General features: G+C 33.0%; 2 long non-coding RNA genes across 2 annotated transcripts; both read left to right on the top strand.

Moving 5' to 3' along the window:
* Nucleotides 1-2,096: 2,096 nt before the first annotated feature.
* On the top strand, nt 2,097-4,323 carry LOC129287740 (uncharacterized). The gene is made up of 3 exons (XR_008587795.1): nt 2,097-2,415; nt 2,831-2,915; nt 3,679-4,323. It is a non-coding gene; the product is annotated as an uncharacterized LOC129287740 (long non-coding RNA).
* Nucleotides 4,324-9,553: 5,230 nt separating this feature from the next.
* On the top strand, nt 9,554-15,368 carry LOC129287631 (uncharacterized). Its single transcript, XR_008587761.1, has 3 exons — nt 9,554-9,650; nt 9,927-10,062; nt 15,317-15,368. It is a non-coding gene; the product is annotated as an uncharacterized LOC129287631 (long non-coding RNA).
* Nucleotides 15,369-15,826: the final 458 nt, after the last annotated feature.

Below are 15,826 nucleotides of genomic sequence, written 5' to 3'. Positions count from 1 at the left end.
TAATATCAAGGTTACTTGGATTGTTGGGAAGACAAGTTTGGATTGATTTTTAATACTCCACAGTCCAAAATGTAAGAGCTAGTTGGAGTTTGTTTTGTTTCTAAATGTAGCACTCAATCTCATTTGCACCCTATATTTATTATTTGTTTTTTTTTTCATAATACTAGTATAGTTAGATTTTTGTATGATGTATACGCTGTGTTGATTTTTTTTCCCCCTAAAATACTTGTTTTTATTAGATGCAAGTTTGTTTGGTGCACCATCGGATATTCATAGTAAGGATTCGAATCTTGTTTCATCACATTGTGAAGGACTTATATGCTACATTGAAATTACTCCAACATAAATGATTAGAGGTAGGAGTATTTAAAAAAAGAAAAAAACCAGCATACATTTTTTTTTTTAAAAAAAGAACTATTGCAAGTCAGGATCGAGAGAGTAGATATCATTTTGAATCATGTGAAACAATTTTATTTTAATGAATGGATTAAATGATACTAAATTGTAAAAAGAAATTTCATACGATAATAAAGAATGTGCCAAAGTGGAATGTAAGACACTACCTAAAAGTATAGTTTAAGAATAAAAATTAATTTTAACCCATATATAAATTTAGCAACAAATTATCACTACATGTCAATTGCCAACTTGACCACAAATGCTAACTGTCACAGCAAATCACAATTAACTACCTAGTCTCTTCCACTTAATACTCTTAGGTCCTAATTACTCTCCTCAAGCCTTCTACCACTTCTATTATCTCCTTCACCATCCATACAAACATTTTTATCCCGTCACACCTCACAATTTGGGTCAAATTGAACCTATAATCTTGTAACTTAACCAACAATCACCCAACTAGTCACAATCTTTTAGTTTAACTCCAAAGATCCTTTTTAATACTAAAGCATAAGAAAATAATCCCTTAAAACTCCCTAATTCAATTTTTTTAATCCCAAACTAAGAAAAATTAGTATAGAATATGAGCTTAGGGCAGTATGAAACTTATCTGGTAAGCGACTAGTCAAAATTGACTCCCAGTGCACCAAGATCCCTTGTCCTAGTAGAACTGGCCTTCTTCCCCCTTTCTCGTGTTCTTTTCCTCTCTCTCTCTCTCTATCTTCCCTTGTCTAATTCACGTCCTTATTAATTAAATTTTTGTGCTTTACGCTGCAGTGCATGGCGTAGTGAGAAACTTCTTATTATAGCTCACATGTTTTGCATCAGATTGCCATTCTCCCACTCAAACCTAGTCATTCAACATCCTAATAAGTCAAAATAGCAATTCACCATTCAAAATCTTGATTATCTAATTGATCCACTAATGTATCAATTTATCTTTAAATTAACATTTAGCATTCGAATTAAGCATTTGGGATGTTACACAACACATCAATCTACATAAATTAGTAATAATTATCTCTATAACCCATAATTAACTGTTTATTTCCTTTCACTTAACTACTTTAGGTTCTAACTGTTCTCGTTAACGTTTCTATAACTTCTATTAGCTTTAAAACACTTTACACCAAATTTCCACCACTTTTCAATTTATTAACTTAGGGCAAATTAAGTTTGTCACTGTTGGAAATTGTTCTTTAAGGTCAATCATTGTACAATAAAATATTGTTATTTTATGAATTTCTCTTTAATTATCATATTAATTGCATATTCATTATGATAACTATATCCTTGGATAAACTATAGTGATTGTCCTAAATATCCCTGATCAGTCATCTATGAGGGATCATAGATGAAACAAGACTAGTATAACTTTGATTAATTATATAGATATAAATCAAAGTTGTAGGCATTTGAAAGAGTACAAGATGTTGGATTGACCCACTATGAGAAAGCTACATGTTACATGTCATAAGCTTATCTCATATGTAACCTTATCACTAAGCCCATTGACCTGAGATCATTATTGATTCCTACATGATGACCATTGAACTTTGACCTAGTCAAAAGTCACCTTTGACTGGGTGATCATAAAGGCTATGATTGAGTTTAACAATATTTATGCAGAGGAATATGAGTGGTCAAGATATAATTTATAACATCCTAAATTTCAGTCTCAAGAACTAGTTGCTAACCAAGGGTGAATTAGTAATTAAGGGGTTGATTGTGATTTGAATGTTGAGTTAATAATTTGTGTTGATTGGATGTCATAATGGTAGGATTAAAGGGTGGAAAGATAGTTCGAGGCAAAATGCGCGAGCACAAGTGACAATTTTCTCACCGTGCTACGCGCCATGGCGTACCATCCAGGGATTACTTAAAGCTGATGTGATTAGCTTGTGAAATTAGAAAGGAAAAGGCTAGAGACACGTCTGGTGGGGAAAAGAAGGCCATCTCTATTAGGGTAAGCCATAATTAGAGCTCAGGAGTCTGCTTCAATTGATAACTTGTTAGGTAAGTATCGTGCAATCCCAAGCTTTAATTCTACCCCTTTTTTATTGAATTTTATTAGTTGAGAAATCAAATTATGAGATTCTGAGGTGTTGTCATCTAAAAGAAAGAGTTAAAACGGGATATCGAATACAGAACTAAGGTTTTGTGACCAGTATGTAGTTGAATAGTTGAGCTTTAAAGATTGAAGCCCATTTGGCCTAAGAAAGTTAGGTTAAAGGAAGAAAGTGATTGAATAAATGTGTTAGGAGATTATTATGGTCATTTGGATAGTCTATAGGGCTAATGACTATAAATAATAGATAAGTGAATTGAAAAGGGTCTAATTAAACTATTTCATGTGTTAAGAGATTTAGTTTAACCGAATCAATGTTGATGAAATTGTTGGAAATTGACTGAGGGGCACTGTGTTATGTAGATTGAGCACCTGTGAAGTTGCTCGTGAGAATCTATACCCTTGGGAGCTTAGTATGATTGGTAACCCTTAATAGCAAGGGTTAGAGGTAACTGAAGTAATCTTTTTACTTGTTTGTTTGTGAAATTATTTGCAAGTATTTTGATATAACTACATGCATTATATTGTGAACTGATAGAGTAGTAGCATTATGAAATATATGCATGCGGGTGTGTGAGTATTGATTGAAATTAATTTTGAGGTGGCACGTGCACTGACATGCATCACATCCATGAGATATACCCTAGATTATGGTAGGAGGAAACGTGGTCCTATCGTGAGGAGGTCTAGGAAGTCATGATGATCTAGAGTGTAGAGCTTGACTCGATCAGGACAGACTTAGGAGAAGAATCTTGATGATCTAGAGCGTAGAACTTGACTCCGCCATGATGGAACTAAGATATTAAATGATCGACAAGGTTATCTTAGACTATGATAGGGGGTCGTGGTCTTACTCTGTATAAGGTTAGGAAGTTTTGATGATTTAGAGTGTAAAGCTTGACTCCGTCATGATGGACCTAAGAGACCACCCATACAAAGTACCTGGTCTGAGCAGTGATATGGTGGGCCTTGTTCCTTATAACAAGAAGTCTTGGTCTGGGTGTAGAGATTACTCTACTAGGGGGAATTAAGAATGCATTGCATAATCATAATGAGATTGATGGAGTAGATTCCTATATATGTATATGTTATTGTTTTATTAATATACATGCTACTTTATTGCTTGTTTATGATTTTTCTTATTAACTGGTAATTAGGGTTACCTCCAAGTTATTGGGACATATGTCTCACTCTGTTATTTTTGAACATAGGTGAAGAGAGCGTGAGAAGGTTTAGAAAGGAAGCAAGGAAAGAGTAGTCTCAATTGGTAGTGGTATGACTATCATTTGAATGAAATGAATGTATAAAGTTGTTTATTGAGTTAAGTTGCCAACTATGATGCATAAGTGATTGTATGTTGAATTATGTTGTGAACCTTGCTTATATGTATGTATATGATGTTGATTATACCGAGGTGTCCTAGTGGAGGATACATGGGTAGGCTTAAATGTGAATCAAGCAAGTATATATTGTGTTGTAAATTAATCCACTTATGTATATATGTGATGATTATGGGATGATAATATGTTGATGGTGATTTGAATATGAATTGAATGTAAATTGTGTTTTTATGTGAGAACTTGACACAAATGATAAGAACTCAACACAAATGGTGAGGTGTAGCCCTATTTGGAAGAGTCAAGTACATTTGTGATTCTCGACTATATGGTAAGATGGAGCCCTATATGTAAGAGTCAGAGGGTTGAAAGTGACAGAAGTCTAGTTCTATTTGCTTATATGAGTTGTACATCTGAGTTCCTCATATAAGACCACAATTGTGTAATGTGGCTTTGAGAGGCCAAAATGGGCTATTAATGTGATATTTAATATGTGCAGTGTTAATCAGGTGTATGTGGTCTAATGGGACAAGGAATAAGAATCGAGCACTTAGGGTGTAAGTGTTTGAAAGAAAAGTAACTTTTTACACCCAGGTATCTAATTTTATATTGGACTATCAGATCGAGTCCAAACTTATTCCCTTAGCTAGTATACGTGATAAGCTTTGTGTGGGCGCTTAAATCATTCTAATCAGACATCAGGTGTGAAAATAGTGCACACTGAAAGTTTGTCATTTTTGCTGTTAAAATGACAGCAAAAAGTTTAGGTAGGTGTGTCGCAGCTCATAATGTGCCTGTCGTGGCACATTATGCAGTCAAAAATAGAGCACGTGGCTCTGTGCCATATGCCACAATGCATATGTTGCATGTTGCAGCACACGGCCTTTTTTCAGGATTGAAAGTTTAGGACTTTTTAAGTTGTTTGACTGTGTTTACGCTTTTGCTAACACTCTTATTTGAACATATGCTTTAAAAGGTCGGGATCCTACGTTTTGAAAACAAATAAAAGGCTATTACTCTGACTTTGATTTATTAATTGTGTGGTGTGAAATGGTAAAGCCCAGGTTTGAGTCGGGACTTTACAGAAATTGTCCCTTATGTTAATTGAGAGATATGACTGGGCCCCTCGATGAGTAAGACTGAGAAAATATATGGCCATACTATAATGAAAAAGGTTTTCTCTATTGTTAGTCAGTCCACTCAGAGATTAAGAAAGTAACGGTTAGGTAACGGAGAATGACAATTTCATGTCTCGAACTTGATCAAAATATTGCGTGATAAAAGAGATGTGATACGATTACATGATAGGTTACATCAGATCATCAACCTCCATATAAATTGGGTAGTTGCAATGTCTTACTAGAGGTCACTTGTGACTTGTTGGCTAGCAGTATAATTAGCTTGCTGCCAGCTTCATGTGGACTTACAGGGTCGCGCACAAGAATAGCCCAACTCGAGTTATAATGTTCAAGTTCATTGAATCTAGAATGTATCTAGATTCAATGAATGTAATGCTTTTCTAGGTTGAACAAATTATATATATATATATATATATTTGAATATTTATTTGATAAATATATATATATATATTCATGTTTATATATATATATGATATGTGTATATATATATATGATATATGAAATTAAATATATATATATATATATCTGATATACATATATTTTCGAAATATATGTATGTATATATATATTCATATATATAAAATATATCATGTATATGTGATATATGATGTTATGTTATGTTATGTTAGTTTAAATTTAATTTTATGTGATAGATTAAATTTAAATAACTAACATGATATAAGAGAATATCATGTCAGTTATATAATTTGAATTTATAAGATAAATTTGAATTAGATATGATATCATAAATTAAATTTATGAGATAAATTTAATTAAATTTTCGTGGGATCTTTAAGTGAAAGGTGAAAACCCTAATCTATATATTATATATAGATAGGGACGTGCTTGATGGATGTATGAGAGTCAGAAAAGTCTTAACGGTGAAACACATTGAGTGCCACAAAACACCCTAGAGAAAAAGTAGTTCAACATTTTGAGAAAAACGGACAGACATTTTCAAGCGCTAGCATGCCACTTGAGTTGGATAACTATTTGTATGGATATTGGTAAAGGCAGCAGATCTACATTGTCAGCTCATAAAGATACAATTTCTTAAAGACAACACATGAAGCATGAAAAGTAAAAGGTACTCGTTCTATCTATCCTGATTTAAACGAGTTCGTCCAGTCTACATCAAGATAGGGATTTAAAATTTTTAATTGTCCGTTACGCCTCTCTATCTAATAATTGCCTAAAAGCTTAATTGTCAATTCCCAAGCTAGTCACAAAACTTTAGATTGATTCCTAAGAATCTTTTTATTACTAAAGGGTAATAAATCAACCCCTTAAAAACTCCATAATTCAATTTCTCTATGATCTGTCACATATTTTACATACTAAAACACTTAATTTTTGGCATCAAATTGTGCATATTAGTATCTATTTTCAATTTTTGAGCTATTCTATATTGACTATATGAACCCTAAACTTGCCAATTGATGTTGATTTGTCACTCATAAACCCTAAATTGATACCTTGGGCTTTAATTCTCTTTTATTTCCTTTTTAATTCTCTTTCTAGAATTTATTTAGTTTTATGTCTTTAATCTTTAGATTTTTGTAAGGGAAAATTTGGAATCAAGGAGCAAAGACTAAGTCAACATCATTGGAGAATTCAAGAGCAAGAGAGGGTTTATGTGGCATTATAATTCCCTAATTAAAGGGCTAAGTTGGCATACCATTTTCAAAAATTAATTTGAGGAAGAATAAATAAATAAAAGCCAAAGTGCATGTGAAGCATTGAAGACACATCATGGAGGCAAAGCTAAGCATGAATGGCGTGACACAATCTAAATCTAAGAGGGAGTGATGTGGCATTTGATCAAGGGCTTCGTTGAGTCACATTTCCTTTACTTAAGTCACATGGTTCATGCTCCTTTGCCAGCTCATTAGGCACCTCTTATTCCCTCAATTTCTAGATTATTTTGCTCAATTTTAATTCATTTCTCTAGCTGGAAATTCACATTTTAGATGTGAGCTTTGGAATTATCACCATCTAGCATTATAATTATCACCCTCACTCAAATTTCTCACTCATACTTAAGCTTCCATTTCACTTTAAAGCCTAATAATTCACATCCCAATCCCTCTCTTCAGCTGAAATTCTCTCACTTCTCTCATCTTTTTCTTCATCTCTAAAGAACTCACTCTCTCTCAATTCCAGATCCAGAAATTCATCTCCAGCTCTCAAGATTCATGCCATTTCCAGCTTTGTTCTCCATTTTTAGATTCAATTCCTCATCTCTTCTCTTCATTTCTCCATTTTGATTTATTCATCTCCTTCATCCAGCATCATTTTTGTCTATTATTCTCCTTGCTCTACATTAATCTCACCTCATCACAGCCACATATTTCTACATTTATGAAGGTTTCTCAAGCTCAAAGTATGATTCAAGTAAAGAAGAAGAGCATGAGAGGCTAAACAACCTTGAGCTCTAAGGAAGATGACTTAGCATTTTGAGTTTTCTAGATTTGTATTCTTCACTTACTTTCTCAATTTCATGATCTTTTCTTGTTTTCTTGAGAATTTTGAATATGTAATTGGTTTAGATGCTTGATTCTAATTTATGTTTAGATGAGGTTATTGTGTTTAGATCTAGAATTCATGAATTGACTTGATGTTCTAGTGTTTGTTCATGTGTTCTTGCTGAATCCTTGTCTAAAGTTTATCTTATACTTGAGTTAGATCTATATGAGTTGACAAGAACTTGTGCATATTGACAAGGCTGAACACAATATTTCACTTTGATTCAATTAACCTAAATCCCTAAGTGTTCATTAAGTTCAATGATACACTACACTTAATGGCTCTAAGTGTTCTAACTTAGGTTAATCGAGGTTGTTATTGTTGATTCAATTATGGAATTCAATGATAAATGCTAAGGATTCTTACTTGGGCTCTCCATTTTAATCATTCAACTCATCACATTCAAAACAAAAACTATAAACATTTAAACTTTGCATTTAGATTAGATAGAGTTGAAACCATTATCTTCACTTTCTTAATTTGTAGCATTTGAATCAAGAATTTGTATGCATTGCTCCTATGGGAAATGACCTAGAGTGCTAAATACTACATTCTAGTTAAACTTGGTGAACTAAAGCAACTAAGGGTTTGATCACTCTATAACTTAAATTAAGAGAAATTAGGATAGAATCGAAGCTTAAGATGATACAAAACTCACCTGATAAGCAACTAGTCAAAAATATATTACAACGGTCTAAACTTTCTTGCCGTAATAGACAAAATCTTCTTCTCATTCTCCTTCGTCCATTTTCTCTCCCTCTCCTTTTGTTTTCATGATCTGACCATGTCAATTTATTCAAAGTTTTGTGCCATATGCCATGGCACAAGTAGTACATGCCACAATGAAGAAAATTCACTATGCTTATGTGCTTTGCTCCGAAACGGCATTCTTCCACTCAATCTTATTCATTTAACATTCCAACATATCAAAACATCAATTTACCATCCAAAAATCTCAATCTCCAATTAATTTATTAAATTACTAATTTATCCCTAATTAGAAATTAGTTTCGGGATTAGAAATTCATGATATTACACTTGCTATGATTCAAGTAGAGGTTTTTGGCCTAAACCACTACTATATAGTAGTGGTTTTACCTAGAACTGCTACTATTGTTACGTCTATATTAACCTTCAACCTCCTCTTTTTTTTTTTTGGCAAAATTTTCTCTCACCTTTGCTTTTTGAAATTCCTTGTATGCTTGTCTATAATGTTTTTAAGGATGCTTTCCCTACTTCTAATGTTCAACTTGGACAACTTTTTTGATGGCAATGATAACCTATATTCTAGGGAATAGCCTTAGCAGAAGGGTGCTGAGAGTAATGGGGGTGCTAAAAACCACACAGACGAGGGGTTCCCAGAAGTACATGTCTAGTTTTAGGATCAGGAGATATTTGAGTCCCTCAGATTAGAATGTAAAGGAAGGGCTATAGAGTTATGATCCACGATAATTGTATAATTTATTATTTTAATTCGTTTAGTTATTTTATTTATTTTTTAAATTAATTATTTAATTTAAATATTTTAAAAGCTCAATGGCAATACCTGTGAGAGGATATTGGAGGAGCATGGCCTTTAGACCCTGCCTGATGGTCATCGCATGCTGATGAGGTGGAATTTAGTTGGCTAGCCAATCTCTTACTTAGGACAACTCTACAATATTTTCAGATGGGACTGGAAAAAATATAACGTTTTTTTTCATTGATCTATTTACTTGAAGGAGGGTTAGATAGCAAGTGAAGGAAAAGACTTGGGAATAAATTCTAAAAGTATTTATTTCTTTAATATTTTATATAGTTTTAGTCAATCATATTAATATATTTATTTGAGTATATTCATGTTTATTAATAATATTTATTTATTAATTATAATTTATATATATAATTATAATTATAATTATTTATTTTTATTTATTAATTATATTTATTTAATTATAATTATATTAACTATCTGTTATTTATTTATGCAGCAAAATTTTTTTGTGATGTACTGTTGGGTGTTGTACTCACTTTTTAAGATGGGGAATGGATGGAAGAATAACAAAAATAGTCTATTCTAGAAATATAATGAAGACAAGACAAAGTTGTTGGAAGAGGTAGCAGCAACTGGCCCTCCCTCTTGAAGTAAATCCTAATTGTTGGGTTAAATTTGCTAGGTGGCGCTATACTCTACAATGATAGGTAATTAATTTTGTTTATTAATATATGTTGTTTTATTTAAATGTAAATTAATTTTGTTTATTAATTTATAATTTAAATTTAAATATATTTCATTTATAACAAGATGTCTCCAAGAAGGCTAGGAATAGCAGAAGTGAATAGAGAATCCACCATGTTGGTGGATTGAAGGGATTTGAAATCTGCTACGACGATATGATAAATTTATTGTTTAATTGAATTAAATTTAATGAAATTTTAATTTTTATTAATTTAATTGTTTGAACTAAATATTACAAGGGCAAGAAGCTGCTGTTGCAATGGGATCAAGGTTGATATAAGTGACCTTTTTGTGGAGAGATATACGCATAAAGAGGGGCGCCCTCCTACCATAGAGGTTCAAAGCCCTCTTACCACAAAGATTAAGATCTTGATCGTAAGTATTAAAATATTATTTTATATTATTTACTTTAATAATATAAATTAATATTGTTGACTTTTATAGTATAGTTTAATTTAAATTATAAATTTATAGGATAGGATACTGGAGATGCAACATGAGATTTGGGAGTCTCAGAAATTAATGGAGCCAAACCCTTATACTCCACTTTAGATTTCTTACAACCTTTGAAATCATCTTGGTTGGGTTTGTATCATGGGTTTTGGTACCACACTGACATAGGTATTCGGTATATGTAGGAGGGTGGCTTTTGAGACTACAAGAACCTTTGAGTCAACAACTAGGAGCTAGAGGAGGTGTATGATTGACCCTGAGGATAGTAGTAGGGAGGTACAAATCTAGGTCAATAGGGAACTATCCTAATATCATCAAGTGTTACGGGTGATGTGGGTGAATTGGTTCCCTGACCTATCCTCCAAGACTTCCTAGTAAGAGAACCAGAAGGTAGGGGTGTAAATGGGCAAGTACGGGCCACCCATAGCCTTACCCGTTACCCGCCCGTGAAAACAGATTTTGGTGGGTCTGGGTCATCCGTTTACCCACAACACCCATTTTCTTTTAAAAAAAAAGAAAAGAATCAAAACATATGATTTTCATCCCACTATAACTTAACATAAGTACTTAAGTAGCATCATTCTAAAAGTTTAAATCTCTAAATAATATAAAGACAAATATTTTAACAGTAAATATTAAATAAACAAGAATCAATCATTTTAATTTTTAAAGTGAAAACTCATTTAGTCTCATCGATCCTCATTTATCTTCTTCGGAGTCACTGATATGGCAGAAGATTGAGCTATTGACTCTTCCTCTACAAAACAAATTAAAACAATTAGATTAGTAAATAATAATATATATTATATAATATGGAGAATTAAAATGAATATAAATAAAATAACTTATTCATATTATTATTACCATCAATAGCACGTAAAGTCTCATCAAAATAGTTAATACCAATCTCTTCCAATGGGGTGCATGATGTTGATGATAGCCAATTCTTGTTGCAAATGAGTGCCTCGGCTATTTTTGAAGATAAGGAACTCCTGAAAGTATCTAGTACTCGACCCCTAGTACTAAAAGCAGATTCCAAAGACACTGTGGAGACAGGCATAGCCAACAAATCACGTGCAATCAAGCCCAGAATTTTATACTTGGAAGAATTCAATTTCTACCATGCCAAAATGTCAAAACTATCATCACAAGCATCAACTAACTCTACATTTTGGTACTCTTCCACCTCTAAAATTGGTTTCTTTAGACGCTTACTCACTGCAGTGGCTAAGAAATCTTACATTGCCATATCTATAATTTTTTTAGAAGATGGAGGAGCTTGCTTCCCCCCACCACTGGCACTGCTATCCCCTACCTCTGTACCAATTTCAGATGGTTCACTACTATTGGCTGTAAGAGTTGTAGAGTATTCATCAAACAAGCGATGCAAAAGCCCCATAATCTTCTTTTTCATCATTTCCCTCTTCGTGTAATCACCAATAAATGTTTAAAAGAAACTTTAACATAAGAAAATTTGTATCTAGGATCAAGAATCACAGCTATCACCAATAATGGATTCACGTTTTCTGCCTTTCCCCAGTACTTGTCATACTTACTTTGCATCTTTTTTGCCATATCACTCACTAAAGAATTAGATTCAACTGCAATTGAATCCAATCGTGTCTTAATTGCAACTATATTTTGAAAGCATGTGTTTGATGTGACATCATTTGATCCAGAAAATTAAAGAGTCATAGTATAGAACAACTCCAAAAAGGTGAGAAATTCCTTTGCCACACTCCAATCATAGGCATTAGGAGGTTTAACTGTACCTTCATCACCATCATGATCACCAAGTTCATCTTCATCCTCCTCTTCCATCCTATCAACATAGCTTGAGCTGGAAGACAGTTTAACTTTCTTTTTGAAGTAGTTCTTGTAATCCTGATCCTCATCCTCCATTCTATCAAAGACCTTAGTGAACTTAACGGTATTCTGTAACATGATGTATGTTGAATTCCACCTATTAAAATAAGCAAAAGATTTAAATGTTAGAAAAAATTGCATATCATAATGCAAACAATCATAATTTAACAATTATGTAAATTACCTGGTGGGACAATCCATGCTAAGAAGGCTCTTTGAATCAATTCTCAACTTTTCAACAAGCTTCTTAAATTTTTTAACCCTACTAGGAGAAGATTTAACAAACTTAATTGCATGCCGAATAAGTTCAATAGATTGATTCATATCTTTAAGGCCTTTTGAAACAATTAAATTCAAAATATAAGTAGCACACCGCATCTGCAAGAATTCTCTATCACACAATAGACCTCCCAAACCCTTCAAATGCTTTTTCAAAAACATAATAGCAGAATCATTAGAAGAAGCATTATCAACTATAATTGCAAATACTTTCTTAATACCCCAATAGAATAAGCATCCCTCAATTTCATTGCCAATGGTATCCCCTTCATGGTTTTCCACCACACAAAAATTCAAAATTCATTTCTGTAATGTCCATTCCTCATCAATCCAATGAGTTGTCAAACACATGTAGTTGGAATTTTGAATTGAAGTCTAACAATCTGTAGTGAGGGACACATGAACTTTAAATTTCTTAAAATACCTTTTCAAACGTTTTGCTTCTTTTAAATATATATTGTAGCACAACTTAGCCATAGTGGTGTGAGAGGGCATGTAAATCTTGGTTCAAGTACTTCGAACATTTTTTTAAAACCTTTCCCTTCTAAAACTCGAAATGGCATCTCATTCAAAATGATGAATTTAGCAACTGCTTTTTTGCACCTTTCTGCATTATACGAGTGATGAGTCATTGATTTACCAAAGGAAGCAGAGAGTAAGGACTGTCCTGCCTTGGCTTTTTTTGGATTCTTTGGGCAAGAATCAAAATGCCGCCAAAGGTTCTTAGTCCCAGTTTTAGAAGAATAGCCAGCAAAATCCTTTCCACAATAGTTGCATTTAGCCCAATGCTCACCTTTTTTGTTTATAAACTTCTCAAAATGATTCCACATTTTAGATGTTGTGCTCTTTTTACATTTGGAGGGTGGTGCTTCTTCAACTTGGATAGGTTTAGACTCTATGGGTGTTGTGATGGTGGTGGTAGTTTTAGGTTCATGGTTCCCTTCCATAGCTTGTACATTTTCCATAGTGAATGTTAAAGTAAAAACTATATAACCAAAACAAATCAATCATAGACATATTTAATGTTAGGTGCAACACCTTAACAATCACACACAATACAAATATAATTACCAACAAGCCTTGAGAAATGGACAATGTCTTGTGAGAAAGACTAAAGAGTCTTGACAGACTTCAACATTAAAAAATATATGCCACCACCAGCAGTAAATTAAAGCAAATGTAGAAGTTTGTTTATAAATTTTCAATACACTAAATCTATCTAATTTTTTTTTAAAAATATAGAACTTTGTTTGCAATCAGTGAGAATTATAGGCAGAGCAAATTCCAAACCAATAATAGCCAGCCAGAAAAATTAAACAATGTGATCAATATGAGGAGATCAGAGTAGGCTGCTATTATTTAGAAAAGGCCTACCTGGAGCATCAAAGTGAAAGGCATTTAATTTTAAAGTATGCTTCTACTGATCCATTTTCAAAGTAAGATGGTACTTAAACTTTGAGTTGTCATAGATCCCTTTACAACTTGGAGCATGCCTTTGGCAACATTACCAATTAAGATAACAAATCCATAGCAGCAGATTGAATCCCAGGTCCAAGAATGGATGCTCTTTAAATTTTCCAAAAATCCACAATATCCACATTGAACAAGACCCTTCGGTAAAATAGGAAAAATGAGGCACACTAGACTATCCATTCTCATTATCATACAAATGCAAAAAACGAGACAGCATTAAGGAAGGAAATTTCAATCAATTGCAGTTCATTATACTTTAAAAACAGAGTTCACCCATATAAGTTATGATTACGATACAGCGATACTCGTATCAAATACAATACCTTACAATACTCCTGTGCTTACAAGGCTGTGAAAACTTAAAACATCACTCACTACTGGCAAAGAAAAATGGAAAACTGGACTAGAGAATGAGAATTGAAGTGCCAGAGGACGAGAGGATCAGCTCGACAGCTTGCAGCCTCGCACCTCGCAGCTTGGCAGTTGGTAGTCGCACACTCTAAGAGGACCGATTTAGGGCACAGCTGAGAGTGAGACTCTTACTATCTCACACACCGACACAATTGAGAGGACGGGCATTCGGTTTCATGAGTCACGACAAAGTAGAGTTGGTTTACAGGTTCAGTACTTCAGTTTTAGTGTTTCACGCCTTCGGTTTCAGCTTGAAACCAAACTGGTTTTGGGTCTTTTTTTCTATTTGAAAACAATCCCCAACCTAAAACCAAATATCTCTCAGACGGTCAGGCCCAGTCTCCAGCCACAGCTCGCACTTTTTTTTAAACATAAATGGGCGGGTACGGGCCACCCGTATCGTTACCCGTCACTCGACTCGTTTACTGATATATGGGTATATACCCGCTCATACTCGTTTATTTTCCTTAAATAATGGGTATGGGTTGACCCGTTTAATCACGGGTCGGCCAGGTATACGGGTTATTGGGTAAATTGCACAGTCCTACCAGAAGGTATGAGTTAGTCACAGGACCAACCCATGGGAACCATTGCTAGTCCCTACTAGAGTTGGCTATCAGAGCAGTAGGATCCTCCCCCATAGTCATAGGACTTTATTTCTTTCAATTTTGTTTTTATTTTAAAATGTAATAAATTAACTTTCTATATTTATGCTTGAATATTTTTATTTCAATTAAAATGAATTTTATTCCAATTTATATTTTAATTTTAATATTTTTATGTGAATTAAAATCATTTTATATGATTTAGAACCACTTTTAACCTTTAATTAGATAAGATTTTGTGAGATTAAAAAAATTGTCTTGTTTCGAGAACCACTACTATCGTTTCAACCTATGGTTATGACTCCCATGTTCTGATGCAATAGTTATTTCCATTAGCCATGAAAAATTCATTGTTGCTAGAAGTATCAGTAGTATTGGTTGAATTGTATTCAATTTTCAAGAAGTCGTGCGTAAAGATTTTGACCATTAAAGAGTTAAATCAGCTGCAAGATGAAATTATTCTTAGTCTTGGCTATCTCGAAATGATTTTTCCTCTTTCATTTTTCACAGTCATAGTTCATTTGATTGCACACTTTATTCAGGAAGCAAAGCTTGGTGGCCTTGTTTAATATCATTGGATATATTCAATTGAAAGGTATGAGAATTCTGTACTGTGCCTATATTATTAATTAATTTCCTCTTCATTTGTACTTATTGTTCTTACGCTATATATATATATATGTGAATGATAAAATATTATATGTGAAGAAGGGTTCGAGAGTTAATTATGTGTGGTGAAAGTGTTAGCAATCTCACAATACTTGTTCATAAGAATAGTTATCTTAAGTTAATTACATAAAATTAAATTAGCTTTTTAATATCTTTAATTACCATTTATAATCACATACATAATGCAGATTAAAAAATAAATGAAAACAAATTATTTATTCACATGGGGCACTTAACTTAGGATAAAAGCCTAGAGCCTATGTAACCTTTAGAGAGATCAAAGTTCAAATAGTTCAAAGTATTAGTTTATAAATATTTAATTCCTTGATTTTTGTAAAAAAGAATCTAGTTTTGAGTTAATCTTATTATTATTATTATTATTA

This window comes from Prosopis cineraria, unplaced genomic scaffold, assembly GCF_029017545.1.
Source record: "Prosopis cineraria cultivar Desert tree isolate PC_DT_omini unplaced genomic scaffold, ASM2901754v1 PC12, whole genome shotgun sequence".
Taxonomy (NCBI): Eukaryota; Viridiplantae; Streptophyta; class Magnoliopsida; order Fabales; family Fabaceae; genus Prosopis; species Prosopis cineraria.
This window is presented reverse-complemented; position numbering and strand designations above follow the sequence as displayed.